This window comes from Patagioenas fasciata, chromosome 6 (assembly GCF_037038585.1).
Source record: "Patagioenas fasciata isolate bPatFas1 chromosome 6, bPatFas1.hap1, whole genome shotgun sequence".
Taxonomy (NCBI): Eukaryota; Metazoa; Chordata; class Aves; order Columbiformes; family Columbidae; genus Patagioenas; species Patagioenas fasciata.
Window position 1 is genome coordinate 12,368,800 of NC_092525.1, and position 27,674 is coordinate 12,396,473.

Here is a 27,674-nt window from a genome sequence, read left to right on the forward strand (position 1 = left end):
CCATGTTAATCTAAATTATAAGGTAATTGGTGCGCCTACTACAAATCCAGGTTGAACGGCCTTGGCCACACAAATTCAGTGCAGACTGCAACATGACAAGCGGAGTTTCTGCTTGAGTACCTTTTTTCCCTGAAATGAATAAAGTCCATCTGGTTTGCCTGTAAATGAGGGCAATTGAGGGCTCCCCCCAGCCCCCTGGGCATTCATTCAGGTATATGACAATTTGGAACCATTTTTACGGTTTATTTTTTTAATAAATGGATTTTTGCAGGTTTATAACATGGTCATAGCACTGGAAATTACAGAACAGCTGACACACCAAACCTACAAAATGTACCATACGTTGATATTAGTTTTCCTGAAAGCTGTTAAGACATTCACCAGAATTAACAGACACAGATTTAAGTACACAAATAACAACCTTTAATTTCATTTTAGATGTGGATCGACATAAAAATCCTACACTCTACAAGCATCTGGAAATCTGCACAGGCTGGCCTTGCTTGGTAAGAAACTAATCACTAAAAGTGAAAGTCAGCAAAGAAACAAAAGTGACATTCAGGCCTGAAAGACTCAGCAAAAATGGAAAAAAAATACCGTGTAACATTTTAATAATCAATAAAAGAACTTTCATAAAAATACAGTTGTGTCTTCTGCATTTACATGGCAGAGTTGGACGGATAAAACTAGGCGTCCAGGTTGAACATTTCTGGGGTTTTTTTCTGCATTCATTGTGCAAGAGAATTTTGCCATATGTGATCCGAGGGTCATTTTGAAACACTGCTTTGTCCAAGTGAGAAGTGTTTGATGATCTTGTATGCCCATAAAACACTAAAACATTCAGCTGCACAGAGGGAGTTAACAGAGTCCACCCATGATGTCATTCAGTGCACAGGTCACTCTAAGGCCACATTTCAAATAAAATTCTGATCGACCACCTCAAAGCGAACCTGACCTATAAACAGTGCAGAGATGGCTGCTGGGATGCAGAAAGGAGCAAGAGCGAGAGGAGAAACATGTTCAGTCCCAAGACACTGAACTGACGTTCCCAGCAGAGCTGGCAGTGGTTCTGCATCTTCACACTCCGGACACGTCCACAAGTATGTCCTTGAGGGAGAGGAGGACAACATCTGTAAGCCCCGGTGGTTTAAACACTAAGCTCCTGATGAACTGAGAGCTGAGTTTCCCCAATCTAGGAGGGATACAGACTCAGCGACCCCAAAAGAAGACAATCTTTATCTGCATTTTCCTAACACACAACAGATTAGAACGCTAAGGGTGCAGTTTCAAGTTACAGCTGAGCTGGTCCAGTCGCTTGCAGCTACTGAAGAGGGCAGGGGGCCTTGCTCTGCTCGTCATGCCCTTTGCCTTCCCTCCTGCCTCCAGCCATCAACACCCAAATCCCAACAAGCAGTTCTGGGGTCACCAGAGCCTCTGTGCAGCAGATTCAGGCTCCTAACTTGGCAGAAAGAGGCTTTTAAAAATTATTTTCCAAGCAAGAGTGGGAGCACAGTGGCTCAGGGCAGGATCAGACGGAGGTTGGGGGGCACTGGAAGACAGCGCCTCTCCCTCAGCACCTGCGAGCTGGCACCTGCCACCTGAAGCTGCCAAGTACGACTTTGCCTTCGAACAGCAGTCTCTGAAGACTTTGCTAAAACTGTGGTACCCTCCTTGATCCCAGTTTCACCTTCTGGTTTAGCCCATGCTAGCTGCTCACACAGACCCTCACCATCCCTACAGTGCGCCATGAGGTGACTCAACATGCACAACAGCTCGACCAAGTGACATAATCCAGATGTTGCTTTTGAGAAAGCCCAGAGCCCAGGCTCTGCCGTACTCCAACATTTGTGGACCAGACCAGGGTGACTGCTGAGGGCCCAGGATGCTTCTTGCTTCACATGCACAAAACCACTGTTCATATAGGGTGCAGGTGCCAAGGTGGTGGCAGGGGGGAGCTACGGGGTGGTCTCTGCGAGGAGACATCAGTCAAGCTCACCACGGAGGCATCGCCATGGCCACAGGTTTAAGAAGGGGCAAAAATCTCACAGCTGTAAGAAGTTAGGTGAAAAAAATGTGAGAAACAGCCCTGTGACACCTCAGGTCAGAGGGGGAGCAGGAGCTCTGGGTGCTTGAGCAGAGACTTCCATGCAGACCACGAAGACAACATGGTGGAGCAGGTATTTCCCTGCAGCCCTCAGCTGGGTGGGCAGCTGGGCAAGGTGAACCCATCACAGCTTCAGAGTGAGGGAAATGGTCAGAGTCAGACCCCGTGGCACCACATGGAGAAGCAACCACCAGCCAAGGAGACGCTTATCAGAGAGGGGCTGGTGGCATACTGCTCGTGAGGCAGCAGGACACCAGGCCCCTTGAAACCTTGCAACATCAGATGCTCAACAGGGAACAGGCCACCCAGAGAGGTGGTGGAGTCTCCTCTGGAGACATTCAAACCCACCTGGATGTGACGCTGTGCGATCTGTTCTGGTGAACCTGCTTTAGCAGACGGGTTGGACTAGATGATCTCCAGAGGTCCTTTCTAGCTTCAACCGTTCTGTGATTCTTTGACTGTGGTTGTGTGCTAGGGAGCCCACCAACCACCCACACAGACCACAGGCACCAGGGGACATGCCAACACCAAACCCAGGTGATCTGGATGTCACAGCTGAGACACTAAGCTGCAGGTCTGGACCTCTACCACTGCTGATTGCTCAGCTTTATTTCCAAAACACCTTTGCGGACGGTGTATCCACCATGGCCAGCACTGCCCACGCAGAAGTGGATACACGTGCTCTGTCCTCAACAAGCCTCTGTGCAGGAATATCACAGATCCAACCGCAGAAATCCGTCACACACTGGGCTACTGAATTTTGCCACCCTTGGTGGAAAAAGCCCCAGGACTGTGCCAAGAAAATAGCTCAAAAACCCTCAGAAAATGGCTTTGAAACCATGATGGCTGCTGTCTGTAGTCTTTGGCACATTGTTCTGACATGAACAGCAGCAATTATTAAGTGTGCTTGCTTAACTGATGCTGATTTCACATATTTACTCATCTATAATCATGTCTATTTCTACTTAGTTTGTATTTACATATATCTGTGTTTATTCACCTCTCATCTATCCCAGTGAAACATTAATTTACTGTTCAGGCTGCTAGTGATTGCAGTGTGATTGACTGTTTTGCTGTGCAGTGTGCTGAGCTGATGTATTGCAATTTGGCAGTTGATTTGTTCATTTGATTTTCTGTTATTTACGCTGTGATCTTAGCAAAATAGTGTAAATTTTTCAAACGACAAATACAACAGGATCCAAAAAACTTTTGTCCTTGAAGAATAAAATGCAATTATATCTCTCACTGTACACCTACTCCCCAGCTTGTACACTGAGGACCTGCTTTACCTTTGTACATTTTAAAAAAATCAATACTATTAAAAACCAGAACAAAAGGAAACTGAATGTTCACCGGCAGTAAAACCTAAAAAACCCACTGCCTTGTTCAGCTTGAATTTACATTGTTGTAATGAATCTTTTTCCTCTGCACATTTAATTGAGCGACAATGATTTCTGGAAACCATCTAAATCCACTGAGACTCGTCTCAAAAGTGTACCTGTATATAAACCAAATTCTCATACAGTCTGGGAAAGGGTATTTGTACAAAGCCATTTTAAACACGTGTATGCCCTGAAGTTTCGAAATGGAAGGAAAGTACTAATTAAGCAAACCTAAAATCCTAAGTCCTGGCCCCAGGACAATGGAGTCGGGCATGGACATGCATATTTTTATACAGACTGGCAACTGTTAACAGCAAACCCCAAAACTTATCTCAGTAAGAGCTAACAGAATTACAACAGATCATCCATGAAGATCTTGGTGTCATTGCCAAACGCATGCTAAGTGGACTATGACACCTCCACACCTCCCTCCGACCAACACCTCTGTACCTCCACTGCTCAGAGGAGGCTGCTGTGGGACACATCATTAGTTACCTCCAAAGGGCAATAGCAACAACCACTCGAGACAGGGCCAGGTGATGGTCCAAACCTCCTTTTGAGTGCTTGCACTCTTAGGGTAGCCCTAGAAACACAATTAGGAAAAAATACGGATATACTGAAAACAAAATATTTAACCAGTGACCTCGTCTTCTCTTTTTCCCATCTTAAAGTTAAAATGACCAGAGTCCCCACAGAAGATTATGGACATGCCAAGCCTGAAGTGATCAGTTTGTTGTTCAAACAAACTACAAATAAATACAAGAAACCAAAATGTCTTTTGCGGTGAAATCCTGTCTTTCCCCTGATGACCTGAGGATCAGGCAAAGCTGAAGATTTTTTGAACTGAAAAAGAGAAAAAAGAGTGATCCTATTCCACAGATAAATCTGTGAAATATCAGCCTGAACCAGAAATCAGAACCTCCCCAGCAAGTCTTAGGTGACAGCAGAAGAGTTGCTGGATGGCCAGGTGCCCATCACACCACCTTCGCCTACTCCATCACGTTGACTAACAACTCCAGACTGGTCTGTTTGTTATTTAATAAGTCTAAGTCCAAACAACTCCAGCCTCTCTCCCCCCAGTCTCTCTGCTCAGTGTCAGATCCCTGGAGCATTTTCAGTCCTCACCCTCTAAACTAATTCCTGCTCCTCACTTCATAACCAAGTTCCCGTTACACCAGGAGTGGAAATTAATGCTATCATCATTTCTACTTACTCATAAGCTTCAGGCAGGAGAATGAGAAAATGTTCACCTTCTTGGCTGAAATTTCCCCTGTTTGGTCTTTGCTCAAAACTCAATTATTCTAGAGAGCTTATGGGAACAGCACAGTTCTGAGGAGGAAGACCATGAAAAATAGAGTATTTTCTTATAAGAGAAAGAAACAGGTTTCATTGTATTTGGCTAGGGGCTGAAAAAAACTTGCTCATACATGCTCTCCATTGAGAAATTATTAAAGAAACAAACAAACACACAAAAACCCCACCAAACACAAAACCAAAAAAAGCACACACACACACACAAAAAAAAATAAGTCAATCAAATCAAATCAGATCCCCCCCCAGCATTTCAGAAGAAAAGGACTTAAGTTTCACAGCTGGTAGTGTTGAAAAAGTCACTTGTTGAGCAAGCAGAGATTCCTGGATAACCCTATGAAGTGAATCACAAGGAGGGCCTCATAATGTGGAAGAGATGCTAGCAGAGATTTAGGCGCTTCTTCGCTGTGCTGGAAAACAGCAGCAAACTCATGGAGAGTCCTGGGCTAAGCCAGGGTGTGTGATTCTTTCAAAGGAAACGCTCCATCAAATTACACATTCAGACGTCCGCAAGAACAAGGGTACAGAAAGCCAGAGAGAGAAGTACAAGCGGACAAGTTGGGTACACACTCATCAGTACGGCTGCTGTCCGCCCTCCCCGGCAAAAGCAAATGTGATGGGTTTGGGAGGGAAACCTGAAGCCCTCAGAGGTGGAATCGCTGCTGCCCCAGCCTTCCCGCAGGGCAACACAGAGCGAGACACAGCAACCATGACGGTGCATCTCACCCATATTTTATACATAAAGCCACCGTTGTTCTCTGCTATTCTAGACAACTTGTTTGTTGTGAAACAATCGTCAATCAGAAAACCATCCCGGCAGCTATTTTAAAATTTGCCCTACCAAACATTTTTAGCAGAGTCGCAACACTTCAGTTCTCCTCTTCGGGTTTCCCTTTCTTTATCAGAGCAGTTCAGAGTCACTTATCACGTGTTGTCTTTGGGCTGTGCAGCTTCTCAGTGAACCCAAAGGACTTTCCCAGGGAGAAAACTCACTTTTGCCAGGTTTCCTTTAAGGCCAAGGCACAGAGGTGTGCCCTCCCTCCAACCCGGCAAAGTGTCTTTTTTGTGAACCATGGCCTTTGAGAAGTGATGTGATCTGTTTTACCTGATTGGAATACCAGCCAAAGCCTTGAAAAATGATGCTGGGTTGTGTATATTTAGCACAGATCCTTGTATTTTGCTACACATCACAGAATCCCAGAATGTCAGGGGTTTGGAAGGGCCCTGGAAAGCTCATCCAGTGCAATCCCCCCATGGAGCAGGAACACCCAGCTGAGGTTCCACAGGAAGGTGTCCAGGCGGGTTTGAACGTCTGCAGAGAAGGAGACTCCACAACCCCCCTGGGCAGCCTGGTCCCGTGTTCTGTCACCCCCACCGAGAAGAAGTTTCTCATCTCATCAAGCGTGCACCAGTCACATAAAATATGCTTCTTTTAATTTTATAAGAGCCAAAAACTTGCAAGTGGCTGAAACAAAAATACATGCCAACATAAATATGCTTCATATATCCAAATATTAACTTGCTTTATTTCAAAGACACATCATTAGATGGTTTCTTAAAATAAATGGGAAAATTAAAACGAATCCTGATGCTCTTTCAGTATTTAGCACCCACATCAAATATACCTCATCCAAAAATTTTAATTCAGAAACCAGCAATCATACTGCTCCTCCTGTTCTTGTGAATGCTGTTTTTCCAAAGAGTCACACACAGGTTCGAGAAAAATGAGTTATAAAACACATGGCTGCAATTAAGTGTACTACGAACAATCACGGTGAGAGATTTGAAAGAAAAATATCTCTGTCCTCATGCTACAAGTGCCCGCTGTTCTAAATAGAACAGAAGGGCAGCCAAAAATAAGACCAGTGTTCTAGCATAGGGGAGCTTTTATTTTTATCTGAAAGCTTTTGTGACTTGGGCTAAATTAAGATTTAAAGTACATTTGTGAAGGAAAAAAAAAAATCAGAGCTGGGATATGAGATGAACTAGATAAGCATATACAACAGGAATACAGGGGTAACCTTATTTAGGTGCCTAGGCTAAATGAATTGAAAGAAGTTATTGACACAAGCAGGAAGAGTCCTTGAGCCTGCAAATGGTGAAATTCAGGTTTAAATCCCTGTCTTTTAACCTTCCCTGTCACCTATGCCAGGGCACAACTGTACCTCAGCTTCCTCTGTAAAACCAGCCTGCTGTTCTCACACGGCGGCTGTCAGGACAAATATGTGGAAAATGATGATGTGGCTCAGTTGCTACAACACTGGGAGGAAACCTGGAATGACACAGACCTTCTCATGTTCACATCTGACTTTGAAGTGGAAATAAAGTGGTCTAGAAGACAGAGGTGGCCCATTCTTATATATACAGCAAGGGTCTTTCTCTTTCTCCATTTCATAAAACATGGATGATGGATATTTCTGCATGGATGGATGTCTGTTGGAAGGATATTCTTGTGAAACTTACTCTATATTTTCATTCCCAAATATCTGCTGCAGGCCAGGAGAAAAGCCAGTGGGCTCTCCAGCTATCCTTATATTTATTATCCTTATTTTTTTTATTCAATATATGCACTATCATTTAAATGTGGTTCCTGTCCATTTATGATCATTAGGAATATTGTTTGGCAAAATACAAATTTTTCGAACTTGCACTTTCAATTCTTGTAAATTCTACAAGTAGGAAGAGCCTGTTTGAGCCTTGGAATAATATTTCTTTAACAACAGCTTATGATAGCATCAGTGGGTCTTGGTGATCACAATGCTAATTCGTTCCTTATTTCCTCCTATTTGGGTTTTATTTCACAGAGATGACAGCACTTTGTAACTGAAACTTTTGTTCTTTATTGCTTGGTGCAAGGTACTTATTAAATAAATGCAAATATATAGTGGGGCCTTGTATGCTCAGATACATACACAATTTTCTTTTTATCCTGTGAATGGATCATAACCCTTTCACCCATCTATTTTAAAAAACACTTAACCGCATCCCAATCACAGAAAATGGCATTCCAAACTCAACACATTCCTCAGATCGCTCTGAATTACAGGTTACCCGATGCTACCTGCGCATCCTCTCTTGTTTCATCATCTTATTGTTATTAGGTTTTAATGCTTCAGAGATTCCCAACAGCTAGGACAAATGATTCTGCTATTTCAATCCAATTTTAGTGGCTGAGTTTTCCAGCTCCAAGTGTGGTTGCCCGTGATAATCAAATCTACAAACATTATCTCAAAGCAAGTTGCATTTCTCTTCACCTTCACTTCCCGACTTCCATAAAGTTACCCTAGATACCTTTTGAGTTCATACAAAATGAAACCAAATAAAGCGAACGATTAATATACAAATCTCTAAGATGATCTTTTAACACGTACAATGACCTCTGTAACTTTCAGTAGAAAAATTACATTACAGAACTAATAAAAGCAGCCATCCAGCAGAGGCTGGGCTTTTCCCCAAACACCAGCAGGAAATACAGCGAACCGAGATACAAGGTACTCAGTTCAGCTGTGAGACCCACTCCACGTTGTTTATATGTAGAAATTTTCATTGAGGAGAACGCAAGGCTACGTTTCAGGTCAGATGTATGATTTTATCAGTATTTATAATGACTTAAACTCAGAAACTCTTATGCTCTTTCATTCCTGCTTCTTCATCATCTCAGCAAACGGGTACAGTTCACAATTTCTAAAGGCTCTTTCCTCAACATAAGCCCAGTCTAAAAACAAACTCTTGGATGGGGTTGAGTGTCTTTGCAGACACATCGGTGGGAAATCTTCATACTGAGACCAGCATTCTCAAGCCCTCTTTTTCCCTTTTGCTAATAGAGTATTTATATTTATCAAATCTGATATAAAACACTAAATAGTATTTCGGTCCAAGCTGAATATTTCAAAATGTTTTCTTAAAGAAAGATCTGAAAGCCACATGTATGCTGCGTACTTCTGGTCAGCGTCTGGCCAGTTATACATAAACCAACCCTGCCCCAGTAGAAAGTGGTTGTCCACTGTTAAATGCTGATGTCGGAGAAACCTGCTAATTCCACAGAAATATGGGTTAAAAGCCGTTAGTTCACTCAATTGTTAAGGCCACAATTACTGGATATTAACAAACTCCACCAACAGCCTGTCATCATAGTATTGCACTTCAGTAAATTTCTAATTCCGTCTCTTTATGAATCATGGAAATTGTTGAAAGAGTTTAAATGCCTAAAATTAGCTGACATGACACTGCAACAGAAACGCCTTTGGCACGGCAGCGCACAAGGATGCTGTGCAAGTCACTCAGCACTGCTGAGCGTTTTGGGTGCCGATTTATTGTTTTGGAGAGAGTTTGAGGCAGGGAACTTAGACCTTAGCACAACAGGGAGATGGTTTCTCTTCATATCACACCTGCAGGGTGCCTACAGATTTCGCGCACAGGGTGGCAAATTTTCTCTGTTATTTTCCAAGACTGTTGTAATTGCGATATCGTTCGCAAAGTCCCTGGCTAGCTATCAGTGTGAGCTGCTTTACATCTTAGTAAGAAAATCCCTAACTTGGGCTAATCCCTCTGCTGTGATTGACTCTCGTCCATGGGCTTTTTAAAGGTTTTTTGCGTGTCAGGAAAGGGGAAAATAAAAAGGGGAAGAAAAAAAAATCAACCTCTCTACTATGACACCATTCTTACAAGTGCTTCCAATAGCTGAAATAACAAAAACTAGAGAACAAAAATACACCAAGAAGCACAAAGCAGCCTTGCATACAACTGAAGAATACCGATTAAAAACAAAGCAGAAAAACAGCCCAGAAAAACATCCTTCTAGAACCTGGGGTTATCTTCATTTCCCTCCCTTTGCTTTTACATTCCCCTAGAGCACCTGCAGCCTGTGTGCAGTTTGCCACATATCTCGGGGAAAAGCCAGACCCCTATATGTGGGTTTAGCTTTTAATTCGAACTCCCCGGTATTTATACTAAATAATACACAGGGCAGAAAATACAAGGGAGAGCAGAGAAGCACTGCTCTAACTGCAGACCTTCCAGCAGCCTCACAGAACGGTCTTCTGCTTTGCCTTAATTTAAAATTGAAACCTGAAGTCAAATTTCCACCTGGTAATAGCTTAAAGGCACTTCCAATTAACTTGGTAATACACAATTTCTGAGTTAATAAATTTTCCAGCCTGTGTTTAATACAATTAAAACATTTGGGCCTTTGGCCTTAGACCTTATTTAGCTTGAGAAAGAATTGCAAGGAGACTGCCTCCAATTATCACCATTTACACAACATTCACTTAAGGGCCTTCAAATGCATACATATAGAACATTCATTTAATCATACACAAAATTCAGTAGCCTAATTCCAGCCTCTTCTCTCTTGCACAGAACATGTACAACAGACAAGAGAATAATACTAATGGCAGGTACCGGGCTCTGAAATCAGCCATCACAACGCCGCCCGAGGCAGCGTGTAACAGCTGTGCCTGCTCCTAGGAACTTACTTTTCCTTCCAAATCTCTGTTTTGTTATTCGCAAATTTCTTCAAAACTTCAAAGTTAATAAAGTGTATTGCATAGTGTAAAGAACCCGTAAGATACGCAGGACCAGGAAACAAAGACAGAACTGAAATCTTGTGCTTGAAAAAACATGAAAATTAATTTTGCCAGCATGCCTACCACATTAAACACCATATTCTTTTACACAAAAGGATTAAAAGGTTTTAATCCCTCTCTGCAAGCAGCTACTCCTTGATTCAGCAGTTCAAAAAGCTTTGCCAAGCTTAGGTTTTTCCTCTGCTTTTTAGAATTAAGAGTGAGCATAAACCTTATTTTGTAAACAGAGAGCACAGCACAATGGTTTTAATAGAACTGGGAGCCAGAGTAAGCGACCCCTTCACAAGATCTGTTACTAAAGCAAAGGCATCCTCGGCTCTCAGAAAGGCCTTTGCTGAGGGACCAGTATTTCATTTTAATGCCACTGTACGTTGTTCTGTCCTCCTCCTCGTAATGAACCAAATTTCTGCCTCATCTACCTGGTGAGTAGGAAAATTTTCTGCTTAATAGTAACGACCGCACTGTGGCACTTCTATCGCACCAGTGACTTTTTTCCTATTTGTATCAACTGTTTTATCATTCAGCATCTGTAGTACAGTCTGCAGAAAACCAAGAAATATAATTTCCACATTTAAATGTTTATCAGCGTGTAAAAAGTTTCAGCAGGCAGCTAGGCACCCAAGCTAAATAGTCTCAAGTGTAAAAAGAAGTTACTCTATTTTGCTCAATCTCACTTGAAACCTCCCCAGGAAAAAAGAATATTTAATCATTAAAAGGCTTCCTCCAAGTCAGAATCCCAGAATGTGAGGGGTTGGAAGGGACCTGGAAAGCTCATCCAGTGCAATCCCCCCATGGAGCAGGAACACCCAGCTGAGGTTCCACAGGAAGGTGTCCAGGCGGGTTTGAATGTCTGCAGAGAAGGAGACTCCACAACCCCCCTGGGCAGCCTGGGCCAGGCTCTGACACCCTCATCGGGAAGAAGTTTCTTCTCAAATTTAAGTGGAACCTCTTGTGTTCCAGTTTGAACCCATTACCCCTTGTCCTATCATTGGTTGTCACCAAGAAGAGCCTGGCTCCATCCTCCTGACACTCACCCTTTATATATCTGTAAACATTAATGAGGTCACCCCTCGGTCTCCTCTTCTCCAGCTCCAGAGCCCCAGCTCCCTCAGCCTTTCCTCACACGGGAGATGCTCCACTCCCTTCAGCATCTTTGTTGCCCTTCTCAGACCCCTTGAGAAGCCTGGATAGAGAGGTTCAACACTTCCAGGAGACACTGGGAAGCATTTTTTCCCTCTAGCGATGTATTTTAGCAGTGCCTAAATGAAGGCACAGAGTCACGCACAGCCCAAAAGCCATTTGAGCAGTTTCAATGCCAAGGCCAGAACCTCTGCCTGGGCAGGATCACATAGGCAGGGGCTGCTGAACAATTCCCATCGTCCAGAGCAGAAAACAAGGACCGAAGTGGAACACCAAGGCCTTGCCTGGCACACACTGACCCTACTGCAATCGGTGGTGGAGCCGGGGAAGCTCTGGGAGATGCTGCCTCTGGTCCATGAACTGCACCCAAGCTTTCCCAAAATGGCTCTGTATGCATGTGAAAAACACCTTACTCCATCCAACATGAATACTGGGTGTTTGAACCCCACAGTAAAGAAAATGACTGACACATGCCAGAGGTTTGCAGTTTTACGGTCACTGGAATGCAGCCCTGCTCCATGCACAGAGCAAGGTGGGTGCCCAGTCCCCTCCTCCAACCAGGGCTTCCTGCTTCAGCGAGGGCTGACTTCTAGAAAGGCATCAAAATTAATTGCCTTCATGGTTGCTGCATTCCTGATTTGATTTTTCTACCATCCATTCTTTGCTGTGTTATGAATTTAGCAGATAAAATGAAAAGTTCTTTTCACTTTAATAACTTTTCTCCGTATAGACAATCAGGTCAGCCTCTGTTTCCAGGCTAAACTCCTTAACTCTCTAGCTACCAGGCATGGTAACAGATTTTATCTTTTTGGTGGCTTTTTACCTGCACCAACTTTTACTTATTTCACCTATTTATGCATAGAATTGTAAGAAATGCAGAAAGCTGTGCTCCATGTGAAGAAGTTACTGTTTGCCACATTGTGAAAAGCTGCTGTGGCCACCAGGTCTACCCCGAAGCCCAGGAGAGAACGCAGAACTGACCTTTGCAGCCTGGAAAGATGTTTATGCTCAAATGTGAGACTCAGAAATACATGGACGGCTGCAGGTGCCATGAGGGAGCAGTAAGCAGGTTTGCTGCTTACAGAGATTTGCCATACTTAGCATTTACCTGCATCACTTACTTTCATTCTCGCTGCTAGACAAAACTATCACATGCTACAAGTTCAAGGGATGTGCCCCATGCACACAGACGTCAAACCTCCAAGGTTCGGCTTGCTTTTAACCTCTTTGTGGAGACTACATAGGATATATTTATAACAGAAAACAGATTTGTCTTTTAGAGTGCTGTGTCTAAGTCTTCCTCACCCATCCCTGCTCTGTTGACTGAGTCCCAAGGTCCCTGGCTTCACACTCAATTTGCTGAACTAAAATCCATACCAGCAAAGAGGATGACAAGCTACCTCCGTGTGAGCTAACTGCGCCCCTCAGGTTTTACATGCATGAGAAAGAAGGCACTCTTTCCACCTCAGGGATCTGACATCCCAGTGTATTTTGTGAAGGACGTACACCAGGGTGAAACACAAACCTGTGCATGAACCTGAAGCTTGAAAGAACAGCAGCCTTCCTTACCTACTGCAAGTCAGCGCATTGCTAAATCATACACAGCCTCGAAAGAACAGGAAAATTAGACAAAAGAACCTGTCCAATTACAACCACCGCAAGTGAATTTTATTAGTCGCAGCTCTGTTTAAGGTGAGGATAGCATACTTGTATATAGGCAAATGGATCTTGCTTAAGAATTACCCAGACAGGAATAATCCCCTGCCTATTACCAGTCTTTGATCTTCATGTTGGAATTGGCTGGATGGTCACACTCAAGGAGTTGTGGCCAACAGCTCAATGTCCAAGTGGGGGCCAAAGACAAGTGCATTCCTCAGGGCTCAGTATTGGGACCAGAACTGTTTAATGTCTTTGTTGGTGACAGTGGGACTTCAAATAGGTTTGAGTTTCAGCCACATTTCTCTTACTGGAAAACTGTTTCAAATTGATGATCACAGAAGCATCAGCTGGGAGACAGATTGTGGTTTTTAAAGTTATTTGTTGTCAATTATACCCACTTGTTCGTATGCTAACATGATCCTTTAGCTGAGAAGGCTTCCATTCAATCTCTCTCTCTGTTCTCTATTGCCCCCAATATACGCCTCAGATTCATTTTTACCCACTTCTTAAGAGTAGTAAAATGTTTTCTCTCATATATGCCCTGTGAGACTTCACAGACTAAAGAGCTCCTCTTAAAAAACAAAAGAAGAAGAAATAAAGAGAAAAAAAAGGAAAAGAAATAAAAAGAGGTGTGTCATGTTGATTCTTACAAGGTGTCTTTGAATTCTGCTTCATACTCTCCATAATACTTTGTCCCATTATCACCACCATCCTATTGAAAACCAAGCAAAAGTATGCATTTGGGTTCAAATAGCTTGAGAATAGCATTCATAATCTGATCATCACCTTTTTTTCTCTCCTCCCTCCCCACCTTTTTTTTTTTAAAGTTACACACCTTTTATTAATTCTTTTACATAATTTAAACTATTCGGCCTTAGTTTAATTTGTGTGATCACATCTACAATGTCCTCATGACATTCCAAGTTTCAAAACCTTGCAGTTCCGTTGATTGTGCACAGAAAGTGTTTGTTAACGAGGCTGTTTGGAAACCTCCACTTGCACTTTCATACACGAGTGCACGTCCAGGTCCACGGTTATGGAAAGAACAAAGTTTTATTTGTAACTAGCCAGGAGCCTCAAAGGTGTGTTTATTGTGCAAATTAGGAACTATGCAATTCAACTGTTGTTATAATATAACCTCACATAATTAACAGTGAGATAAAGGTAGAAAAGCAGGAGATGAACTGTAAACTAGGAGAGCAAGCCCACCAGCACAACACTCTCAGTGCTTCAATCGTAATAACAAAGCTGACAACACAATTTGCAAAGTGCTGAAATCACCCAACAGCACCAGTCATAATCTTAGGTGCACATTTCCTTCAGCTAAGCATTTTCCCACTATTACTGGCGATAAAGCTGGCATATGAACTAAAGGCTTGAGAAAGGATGATGACAGTACGGGGATTAATCACACATTAATTTGAAATTTCCAACTGTCTTGGCATTGTGAAGCCATCGCGTTGCCACATCCCGGAGAGAAGTGACACACTGGCCCAGCACCGTAAGGAAATACAGCTTCCTATTCCAGGTGACTGCATCTTAAAAGCTATTAACTGTTTTCATTGAGTTGCATCAAATCACATTGCAGAGACCAGTGTTTAAAATTCCAAGTATTAGAAAGCCCCATTGAAAGTATTATAAATTCAGCAGCAACGCTGCAGACGACAGGGCTTTATCTTTCAGACTGCTGCGATCGTTATTAATAATATTACCATTCACTTTTGTTTTGTTAATTTGGTGCTTCACCTATGAATAAGCGAACTTCATGAAATAAATTTCGCAGAGCAATATTAGTGTTATTCTTACTGTCTTTACAGGCATCCACGTATGTAATTCATCCACTGTGGTTTCTGAGTGTATCCACACTGCACATAATGCCATTAGGCACTGACGGGCTGGCTTGCAACCAAGCACAGACTTTATGGACTCCCTTCTGGATGGCGGCCGAATCGGCCAGGAAAGCCAGGACAGAAGGACAGCAGCTCTGTAACACAAACCTCAGAACTCAAGAAGAACTCCAGAGACACCTCTCTGATTTTTGTCTCCTCCTTGGATGTGGGGATTTGGGGTCTTTTTTCTTTCTTAGAACAACGATTCTCCAACAGATCAGTCAGAACAGGGATTGCTAAAACAAAACAGCTTAAACTGAATGCAGGACTCTGTCACACATTGTCAAATGTGCTACCGAAAGGAAGGAGGAGAGAAACAACTTCACTGCTGTCCAAGTGTGAGTTTGCAGTTACGCAGAAAAGAGAAGCCTGCATTTCGGAGTTGATAGGCAGGATTAAGGAGAAATGCACATTCTTTTAGACTCATTCTCTTCTCCAGGTCTTTGCTCATCACTTTACTGAGAAGACAGACCTCAGCTGCTTGGGACATCTGCACTGTAATTACTTTTTCAGAATTCTGAAGTTTCCTTAAAATGCAAGTTTGTTGCCATTTTGGCATGGTTTAAAGAAACTGACTGTATCTAAATGACTCAGAAGTACTGCAAACCCTCTTTTCCTTTTTTTAATTTTTTTTTTTTAAACAGTGAGAAGCTCATTCCATTTATGAAAGAAACAAGGAGAACACTGCATTAGGAGTTTTAAAAGGGTCATTATCTGCAGGAAGCTGTAGCAAAGCAGTAATAGTCTTACTTCCTAGAACTTGTTTTTCTATCCTTCTATTAACTTTCAATAAAAAAAATCAGACAAAAATATATTATTAACTTCTTAACCAGCATATTCTAAGTAAATACTCAAAGCTTGCAGCTGGATTTTCAAGTTCTTTAACAGAATGAGACAAGTGGTTTTGATTTCTATGGTCTCCCATTAACTATTGGTGATAAACAGCCAAGACCATGCAGCTGAGATAACTGCTGCTCTCTGAAAGAGCACGGTATCCACTGCTCCAAAGGCAGCTCAGCTCTTCCCACCCACCACCGAGCATCCAGGACGTGCTCTGCTTGCCTAACCCGACACACCAAACCCCAATTTCCAGGGCTACAGGCCAGGCTGGAAACCAGAGCAAACACTGCACCAAGCTTGATTGTATCACCTCCAGCCTGAACAAGTGACAGCTTGCTGAAATATTCTTGTCCTAGTTACCTGAGGATAGCAAGTGTTTTCAGATGTCTTCTGATTAGTACACCTGCAAAGGATGGAGAAATAGGTGATACAAATAAAAGCTGGAGGAGATGTAACTGACTTCATGGAGCCTGGCACCACTTCTGCAACAGTGCAAGTATGGAAAGGAGGAAAAAGGAAGCAATTTTCTTCAACTGTTTATAAAAACGACTCAGTTGAATCACAAAAGCAAAGCCAGGCAGTGGCCTCAAGAGGTCTCTAGTCCAACCTCCTGCTTGAAGCAGGACCCTCACCAACACCGAGCGTTGGTGTTGTCCAGCTGAGCCTTGGGAAACTCCAACGATGGAGAATCGACCACCTTGCTGAGCAGCCTGATCCCATGCCGATCTACCCTCCAAGAAGAGAAGCTGTTCCAAACACCATCTGATTGTCTATTTCAACTATTAATAGTGAACTTCAACATAGTTTCCTCTAGCCCTCCATCTCATCTGTGATACACTTCTTCATCTATTATGACAGCTATTGAGCAAATGGATGACTAAAGATGCCAGATACTATGCCTGTATGCATGCACTGGAGCCCATGTTTACATAAACAAAACCACTATTTTCAAACATGGCTAATCACCACATCAATAGACTTATTAATGGGATTCCAGGACACAGTTGAATGCATGTTGCAGCAGCAGGGACTGGCTTCAACAAACACAGAGTTCCATTCCAACCGTATGTCTCAAAGATAAAAGAAAAATTGGAGTGCAATCAAATGCAGTGGATTAAATAACAACAGAAATTAAACAAATGGACAATGAATTTGTTTCATTATATACATTCTGTGCACACACACACACTCCCTGCCACAGCTTTCAGCATGTCAAGACTTTATGAATCATAGAATCATTTATGTTGGAAGGGACTTTTGGAGATCACCCTTTCCAAACACCCACTTAAAGTATGACCAACATCAAAGTTGGGTCCAACTCTGAAGCTGGGTCAGGTTGCCCAGGTCCCTATCCAACCAAGCTTCGAGTATTTCCAAGGACAGACATCCCGCACCCTCCCTGGGGCCCTGGTACAATGTTTGACCACCTTCATGGCGGATAATTGATTCTTTTTTAAAATTGTTATATATGATCACTATTTCCTATTCTCCAGCTTATATCAGCTGGCTCTCACCCTGTCACCACAAACGTGCCAGAAGAACCTGAGTGCTCCTGCTCTACACCCTCCCATCAGGCAGCTGAAGACAGCAATAAGCTGCCTTTTCAGCCGTTTCATCCTAAGGCTGAACAAACCCAGCTTCCCCAGCCTCTCCTGGCACATCTGGTGCTCCGGAGCCCCCTCACCAGCTCAGTACCAACATACTGCACACCCGTACACCAGCTCAGTACCAACGTACTGCACACCCGTACACCAGCTCAGTACCAACGTACTGCACACCCGTACACCAGCCCACGATGCCACAAATCCGTTCTTCATCAGAAGATGGCATTCTTTGCTACGTGCCTTAAACAGGAGGGGCTGCATTTAGGGGTCAGCCTCCTTCTCCTGTCTTTCGGTTTGTAGCTCTGTGTTCATAAGCATCTACAAGCTATCTGCTGTAAGCATAAAGTAAGACCATCACTAATGAAAGATGACTTCTTACAATACCTCCAAGACGATACGAACTGTGCAGGACATCAACCTGCAAATTTATCTCCCTTACACAGAAATATCACTCAACTAGCAGCCACAGCCCTTCCAAATTAACTTCACCTACAATTATTTCAAATGTTTTCACATCTTGCAACACTAGCGCAGGGAACGGCAAGCTCCTGAACACTGTTATTCCCAGATCCCTAGTGCTTGTCATATTCCTCACACCCCTGGCTAGACAGCCCATCTTCAATTAATATTTTCATCAGATTTCCACTATTTATTCTCTCTCCTCCACTGTCTGTGAGACAAACAGCTCTTCTGCTGTGCTTACTGACGTGCACCGCAAAATGTGAGGGTAATGCTATAATTTCTGAATCATCATATGCCGGCACTAACAGAAAAGCAGGTCAGTGGAGCTCCCACTACCCAGGACTGCTACACACACCACTATAATACTTTCAAAGACACTTCCCACTTACGTTTCAACCCATCACCTCCATTTACATCCCCTTACTACTTTAGTCTATGTAACAAATGAATGCCAGTTGCAACTTCCACTGAGTAATGAAGTAACTGAGCAGTTTAGAGCCACAAACAAAAGATTTTGCCTTCCTTTGGATATTCTAAACCAGCCCTTTGTCACTGCCAAAAGGGAGCTTGACATCTGAGATACAAAATGCTCAAAAGAGGGCTGTATCAGTTAATCAGAAGAGAGTGATGAGTGTAACAAGCTTTATCAGTTCTGACATGGCAAAATGAGAGTAGGAGACCACTAACCCGGACTGGCGATTCTATTAACTCTTTGCATTGCTGTATTTCTATTTATTTTTGACAGTTTGCAGACTATCCATAGCCACGCGGTGAATCACAAGAGCAGCAGCAACATGTAGTGCCCTGTTGTCAAGCTTTGCTTTTTCAGAAAGCGCCTTTAGCAGCTCCCCAGTCCACTGAGCACGGCCATGCAAGCAGGAAAAGAGCAGGTTCTGCTGCCAGCAGCAATCACAGCACACAAACCCACAATTACTTTGTCCATGAGAAACTAAACTATTTAGACTCTGGCACCACCACAAGAATTTAATGCCATGGGAAATAGATATTCTAGATGAAATTTATATAAACAGATCTTTCATCTTGATTCCTCAAGTGCTCTTTCACTTTCCATTGTATTCCGCTCTCATAGACATTCCTAATTCCCACTCATACACAGGTTCAAGAGGTAATTCATGGACATCGAGGAGCAAACTTTCAAAACCACATTTGTTACCATCAGTTCTCTTGGTATCAACAAAGCAAGTGAGCAATGAGAAGCAGTTACTGGTTTCTCACTCTTTACACACAAGGCATGAGACGTTCTTGTTCTTGCCAGTTTGCAAGTATCACCAACAGTGGCAGAAGGGAATTTCATTCTCTGCTCAAACAGCACTGTTCTGAGTATTGATGGTTGCTATCCTTTAGTATGGGGGAGATTTTAGAGAAACACCTGGAGCAGGATGCACTGACGCCGGTATTAAAACAGCGCCAACAAAACCAAAACATCACTCCATTTTTTCTCCCTGCTTTCAGAGAAACTGCGTTTGGTGGTCAGGGCTCTAAACTTCTCCCTGAAGAGGCTGAACTACTTATTAACTTGATAAAGCCACTTTGATCATACTTTGCATGGCGTAAGAGGAAGGCTTAGCACTTTGTATAACGTGGAACACCAGGAACAATGGAACTGTTATGGAGGTTTGTGTAGAGGTCAGCAGATAATGATCAGACTGACAAGGACTCAAGTCTGAGAATCGACAAGAGAAGCTGTCAATGTGCAACCATCAACTGTGTTCACCGCTCTGATTTTCTCCCGATAGTTCTGAGATCCCCAAAGGGTAACAAGAGGCAGAATTAATGAAATCCATCATTTGCTGGAAGGGTCCTCCTTAATTAGCCATCCATCAGGGTGTTCAGACATTGGTATTTTCTGTCCTCTCACAATGGTTAACTGCTTGCTCCTTGGAGGATGGAAAGAGCTTTTGCAGAGACAGCACAAGTGCGCACCTGCAATCTCCAGGTAATAACCTACACGCTGGAGAAGGACATATGAACCTTGCTTGCCTGGATACCTAAGACAACCAGCTTTCTGTGGCATATGTGAAGGCGTTATTAAATCTTTCAGGTGGAGAGAAATGCTAGTGAGACAAGCAGAGCAGCTAAGGTTTAGCTTCTCTGAAGCTGAGCCTGGGAGCTCAGACTGAGGACCAGCTGGCTGGAGAGGGACCTGACAGATGTGTTCAGGCTGGCCAAATCCTTCTACTCTAGTGCTTAAATGCCTAAGACACGGCACAGAAAAGGGACTTTCTCACCTGCTGTATCCTCCTGGAGGTGGAATGAACAACTGTCAAGAAATATGCCCTCTCAAAAGAAAAATATTAACTGTAGAAGAAGCATAATAGCTTGACTGGAAAGGCAGGGAAATGAGGGGGAGCCTGTTCCTAGCAATACTCGTTCAGCCATGGCAATTCAACCCCTGCACTGAGGAAGCTTCTACCCTGACAAATTGCTCCATCTAGTTTTAAGGTCAGGCAGTAGAGACTGAGAGCCTCCTGCAGTAAATACAGTAACGAACATCCATTAGTTGAGGAGCACGGAGCAGGAAGGGAGCGGGCTCTGCAGGTGGGAGGGATGAGGGGAACACAGGCTGGGCCCACTGTGCCTCCTGTGTCTCTGGGGAGGAGGGAACAGGCGATATAACGGGTGCAGCGGCAACCCCCGACAGGTAACACAATCACGGTCTATTCCCTGTCCATCCACAGAAGTGAACAACAGCTCAAGGTGCAACAACCAAGGTGCATTAGTTGTATGATCCTCCAAATTATTTCCCATCAAGTCAGTGGTTATCTTCCTGTATTTTCTCTGTGTTTCTAATGGAATTCAGTGTCCTCAACAGTAAATTGCATCATGTTGCACTGCAAGTGTATGCACTGTTTTAAAAAATACTGCTAGAAACTGTCACAAACACTGTTTAGTGTTGGAAACTTTGGCTATTCTGAGAAAGCGGATGAGCAGAACAAAAAACACTCAACTTCTCCAGCTGCACGGGACACAGCTCATGTGAACGGTGGGTGAAACTACCAGAGGGGAGACTTTCACAGAGTCTAAGCAGTCAGGAAAGGCTGGATGAGAACAGAGGTTAACAAGGTGACAACAATGATGAAATCAGGTTTATCTTGCTTAGGAAGGAAAGAAGGAGCAGTGACAGCAGGGAGGGGACAACATGGGAACAGCCTTTAAGGATCTGGAAGGAGAGTGCAAGATGAAAAGGAACGTCTGTGTGTGTCATGTAAATGGACAAGAATTCGTAGTCAGAAACCTGCTGAAAGGGAGTTTAAGGTTAGGATGTACATGGTAATCTCCTATACCATATTCCCATGGTATACATGCACTGACAGTTCAACACTGGAACAGCTCACTGAGGAAAGGGTGGGCTCTTCTCTCACCAGAGGTTTTCAAGAACACACGAGACAAACATCTGTTTTCAACAGCTCAGAACGATACTGTTTGAGGAGGGAACGAAATTCCCTTCTGCCCCTATCGGTTACAAGTAAAGTCTTCTATCCCTTCTCAAATTTCAAGAACTCTAGTTTTATTTCAAATTTTGCAGAAAAGTTCCATGATGGCCACAGCTGTAACCACTGGCCCGCGGGAGGACAGCTAAAGATGAGCCAGGGGCTCCTGCAGTTATAGCACGGCCAGGTACTCCCGTGTCCCTTGGCTCCATGGGGATGACAATATTTGGGGCAGCCCTGCGCTGAGCCCACAGCAGGATGCCACCCTCCCGCTGAGTCCTCCAACAGACCGCAGCCAAAACCACCTCGGATTTATGCCGGAGTGCAGGAACAGTTTATGACTTCGCAGCACTGTATCAGACTACTAAGTCTATAAACTATGCAGGTAAAACTCCTGAGCAGCATAGGAGATCACTGAGCTGGAGGGAAAGATTTTTAATGCAAGCAAGCATATTAAGGCTTCCCTGTACTTTAAAAATAAGCATTTAAAAGAGTAATATTTTGGATCACTCATTTACTCATTATCTTAATTCTAAAGCATTAACATTTTAACTTAAAACCAGCAATAGCTTACCCCTTTCAGGTCTACCAACTGGATTTTCCACAAGCTCACCACTGATGTTTTTTAATACTCTTGTGTTCAACAGAGAAGCTACTGAAAAGGAAAAAGCTCCTGCTTTCAAGGCATTTAGAATCAAATTTTGGCTCAGACAAACTCCGTTTAGGCATATGTTACATGTCTGAAAGACATTCACAGCACTGCTGGTCTCTGAAAGGTTTCAGGTTTTTTTGGTTCATTGATTTGTTGGTTAAGTAGTACCTAGGCTATTCTTCACAATAACCATGGAAAGCTTTATGAAACAAATAAATTTAACTAATCTGTTTCAAACTAGACATAGTAAAAAACCAACCAACCAATCAACCAAAACCCCACCACCATGAACAAAACCAAAAACCACACTTGGCTCTCCTAGCAATTCCTTCTGTTTGAAGCCCAGCAGCATTATTTCCTACCCAACCAAGGTGCTGTGCCACACAAAACAGTGCTGGTCTCTGACACCACCGCCCTGTGTGGCACTTGTGCAGCCCTGGCAGGATGATGCAGAGGAAAGAAAAACTGCTTGAGTAAGTCTTCATAACCATAACGGTGGCCGTCTCCACCCATAGGAACTAACGCTGGCCACGTTACTGCTTGTTTTTAAGGCTGCTTTGACAATCTTAGTCGCTGGGTCTATTTGGGTTTGCCTCAGACTCAGGTAATTGGACCTGGATGAGCCGGGGCAGGGAGCAGCAAAGGTTTGTCACCCACAGCTGCCAGGACACGGCTCCCTCGCTCCCACGGGCTCCTCGCGCATGGTCCTCCGAGCCCTCTATAAAAGGCACGGCAGCCTCTCCTTCTTGCAATTTTGTTAGATATTTTCTCTGAGCAGTATTTTTTCAAGATGCTAACTCAGGCCCTGTTTGCTACTCTGTGAAATTCCCAACACGACCTGGATCTATTTAGTTTTTAGCACTGCAAAAAGACCAACACTGTAGTGCCCTGAAGTTCTGACCTGAGACTACAGCTTATTATTCAGTCAGGAAAAGAAGGTGAGCACGAGCACAGCCGGTTCTCCAAGATGGAGCTAAATCTGAATTATAACAAAAAAGGGTTGGGGGCTTTTTTTCATGTGAGAATCCATGGTAACAAACTCACATAAATGGTCAGTGAAGGTAGATAAAATTCAGCATCGTCTAATTTAAGGTGATGCATTTTGTAGGGACTAATTTAAACCAATCATACACTTTTCTGGATTCTAAAATAACCGTAACCACTCGGGAAGGCATTGGACATAACTACCTAAGTAGATGTTTTCAGTGAGCTGCTCAGTGCAAGAACAGTCATGAAAAGAAACTAAACGTTAGGAAGCACATAGGAATATGGAACAACACAAAAAAGACACTATTGTAAAAAGGCAAGAGAATGTCTAAGGCAAAATAATCTAATACTGCATCAACCGTGACTTTGCCCTTGGACAAAGGGGTTGACAAAACTCTAGAGAACTGTCTCTGAGAAAAGACTGAGCTGGCTGCTCCTATTTCAAACTTGCAAGAGAAACAATAATTCAACTGAATGTAAAAAGTGATAAATTCAAAACAGCGAGTCTTTTGTTTTAATAGTCACCCAACAGATAATTAACCTCCAGCCAGCGAGATGCCCCAGAGCAGCAGCACCAGACTTGGAGAATCCCCTTACAGGACAACAGCTTAGGGCAGAAAAAGCATTAATCAATGACCTCACTGTACCCTATACTATAATAGATGCATATTAATATTCATAGATTTTTAGGACTGAATGGTCTACTCTATCATCCAGTCTGACCTCCCTTCTGACATCGGATGTGTTTTAGCCAGCTCCTCCAGCCTCTGCTGGGTCAAAAGAGGCTGCTTTATGCGAACTAGCTCCCCGTTGTAATACAGAGACTGTGAGGAGGGCGTAATGCAAATTTCGGCTCAGCAAGATTTGGTGATAAAGTACTGAGCTGCGATCTGAGTGTCAGGAATGAAATAAACCCTACAGTTGTGTCAAATAATCCAAGAGGCAGGAAATGGAAAAAGCTCTCCGAGCGCCCGCAGAAGGTCGGCAAATCACATTCTCGGACCTTCTCCAGACCCCTCGTTTCAGGCTGTTGCTGCACTTTTACGAGGCCACCCACAAATGCAGCCCTAGGCTCTCCACAATGCAAGTCAGCAATATTTTTTGTATTACAGGTGATGGAATTGCACCAATCCCCATTAGCTACTGCTTTTGGAATGGCAGTATGTTCAAGCCATTGTATGTTTTTAATTAATACCCAAGAAACAGACAAAATATTAAAAAAAACCCCTCTCACTTCTTTGACACTGAAAGAAAAGGAGGATTTGTATTCCTAATTTTAAGAGGGTTCAGCTTTTGGGTGACCCCCTCCTGGAAAAGGTTAGTTCTCACAAACTGCATAGCTTAAATATGGCTCAATACAAGCATTAAGATCCATCCCAAATGGGTCCTTTCATAAAATAAGAACCTAAAACTAAGTATTTTGTTTTTAAGAAGTATCTAGTTTCCAACGGTTTCTATCTCATTGTGGGTTTTGTGGAAATGCAGAGTAGCAATTCCTACTCTGACGCACTTTGCTTCAGTGGCAGAAACAGGGTTTTTAAATTAAAAAAGTCTGCTTGCCTGTTTAAGAGCTCAGGGGGACTCTAGAGAGGGAGGGAAGGAAGAGGAAGACTCATTCCTGTATCAGACCCCAGAGCTGCAGAGAATCTGTGCCTGTTCCACCATCTCTACCCCTGCACCCAGCGCTGGGACACCCAGCACTTCTACACCTCTTGGCCAAGAGAGGTCAAAAGAGGCAACGGAGTCCTGCTCATGAGGGTCCACCACGCAGGGGAAGCCCACTCCTCGTCACTCTGCTGCCTCTAAAATCCTGAACTTTCTCTCCAGCTCATTAAAAGCTGCTGTTAGGAAAGGGCTGCAGCGCACAGTGTCAGTTCTGGAATATATTACCAGTGTTGGAATCCATTTTAATAAACAACAACCATCTGACCCCAGAATTACAGATGCTTAGAAATGCAGTTCAAGTTAAAGGGCAACCACTTAGGTCAGAGATCCGCGGCGTGCAGGAGATCAGTCCTGGCACTGTGGAGGGATAAAGGAGCAAATACCAGCAACACCAAACTGTGGGGTTCCTAAAGAAGCTGCCAGCTGGACTAGTTGAAGTATTTAAATAATACATACAGTGTATGTGCATCATGAAGTGGAGTTTCTGCCTGATGTGGAGAGATCCTGAGTATGAAACTGGTGTCCTCCTTCAGGAGATCTCACTGTGCTTGCTGATTTTTCTCCTACTGCTGCTGTGCAATGAAGGAGTTCATCAATACAGGAAAGAAAATCTTCAGTCCTGAAGGCAGCATGAGCAGAAACCCTTGACAGCATTAGGAAGTCTATAAATCCCATACTTCCCTAGCCTGAGCCTTCCATTACTTTTTCCTGTTACATTTGTTATAGTAAAAAATGTTGAGGTTTAATCTGTGAGTGCTCACTTCTCTTTTTAAGATCCATATAGACCCTCCTAAGGCTACAAGGGGGTTGAGGGGGCAGAAAAAAAGAGGATCCCTGTATCTGTGACAGACACTGAGTGGTTTCTTCAGTGCTGGCAGGAGTCAGTACAGACAGGCAAGACGCGGCTGCTGCTCCAGAGCCGGCACGAGTCTGTACCCAAGAACCTCCACAGGGACCCTCCTGCCACTGCTGAAAACACCAAGGCTTTTGGAAAGGGCCAGAGAGTCAGCTCAGGTGCCTGAGCAGGACCTCTACACAACCAAATCAAACTAACAAACCCTAAGATGCCGTGAAAGCCCACAAACTATTTAAATTATGTCCACCAACAAGAAAGCTGGCATCTTTTTAAGGGGAAGAGACAGCAGGTAGAGTTTGTTCGGTAGCATCACTCCTAAGGTCAGCAACCCACAGTGCATTTTAATTATGCAATATCACGGATTATCAACAGTTTGGTGAGCTTTGTTCCGCCTTGGACAAGTCCGCAGCAAACAGGGGCTCTGTTAAGAGAGATCAAGTAGACAGAACAGAGACAGCTTCACCTGCTCTTGTTACTCCAGTGGATGCAGGCAACCATGCTCTACCAGGAAGCTTTGTTTGCTTGTTCAAAGGGGTAACAAAGGTGTCCTGGTTTACACAGAGGGCAGAAGTAGTTAGTACAGGACACATCAGCAAAACTTTCCAATAAAACCCTTTACCAGGACAAACAGTGCTTTTGCAACTTTGGACTCAAGTAGCCAAACCTTTTTTTTTAAAGAAAAAAAAAAAACACAAGAGTTTCAACCTGCGTAGAGCTCTAGACTATATTAATAGGATGAAACACTTCTTAAAAAAGAAAAAAAAAAATATATTTTATTTCAGAAGGAAGAATGCTCTATATACATTCATTGCATGTGCTGGATGTGCTTTAAAAGTATAATTCTGTAACACTGATTCTTTTTGCAGCCACTAAATAATTTGTTTCAGGCTGAGATGCGCTGTGCTCAGTTTCAGCACACAGCACATTACAGGCAGGTCATAAACATGCCAAAAACCCCAGTTTCTGCAATCGTGGAGTTGGTTTTGTAGTCCCTTCATTTCCCATCTCCATTACTTTTCCCCACCCCATCAAGTACACTTCACAGCTGAGCTCCATCACAACCCACCAGCAGACTTGTCCCACTCCTGCTCTCTGCAACATCTTTATGGCGATGTTCAGCGATGCAAGCAGCCCACACCAGGGCTCCCCAGGCTGAAGAAAGCACGGTGATGGGCTGAACTGCCATTTCTGAACAGCCCAAGCCACCAGAGCTATTTCTGGAAACCCAACAGCCTCTGCCTCACAAGCGAGCAACAGTAACTTGGGTTGAAGAACCTGTGGTAGAAAACTTAGAAACATGGACCAAGGACAGATCGTCTGGAAAGGACAAAATATAAGGCAAATCATCCAAGCTAACTCCTTTTAGCTGACTTTATCTTCACACACGCACTTGTTGCCCGAAGCTGCCAGAACAAGCCTCCGCTGGACTCCAGTGCAGGACCAGGGAGACGCAGCTGCTGCTTCTGAGTGACCTCTGACACCTCCCAAAGCGCAGCCCCCCCCAAAACCACAGAGACCAGTAAAGCTGACACCCCGGGGCTCCAAAGGGAATCAGACATTTAGCAAGATTATGCTATCTGCTAATCTGATTAGCCCCAGAGACTGCAGATAAACATAACAAAGAACAGCCGGACACCAGCTGTAAAACCCATCCAGTCAAGCAAATAACACAGCTGCCCAGAAAACTCAGCATCTGGGACCTGTCGCATGCAATGCTTTTAGGGAAATGACAGACTCGCTGCTCTCACGTTAGACATGGGAAAATGTGTTAATCTGTTTACCTTAAATGGATTTAACCTCAATCTGAAAAAGAGAAGGCTGACACAGATACACACGTATGGCCAAGACACTCCGGCAGCAAAGCACAGTGAACAGGAGGTGGCAATCCTCAACACCATTTACCCCGGCTCGAAGGATCAGGCGTGACACAGGTCAAACGAGAAATGTTAAGAGATTAAACAAGCACATTTGTAATTAGGTGTAATGTTGATTGTCTTCTACCCCTGAAACGATAATCAGCTCCCACATCTAATCGTTGCCACCACCTGAGCTTCAGGCTGATGGTCTCGGCACCCGGCCCCTTCCC

At 43.6% G+C, this 27,674-nt stretch overlaps 1 protein-coding gene across 16 annotated transcripts in view; it reads right to left on the reverse strand.

Annotated features, from left to right (window-relative positions):
- The window catches only part of PTPRF (protein tyrosine phosphatase receptor type F), a 384,319-nt gene that overhangs the window by 199,551 nt on the left and 157,094 nt on the right, over positions 1-27,674 (reverse strand). The window lies entirely within an intron of this gene.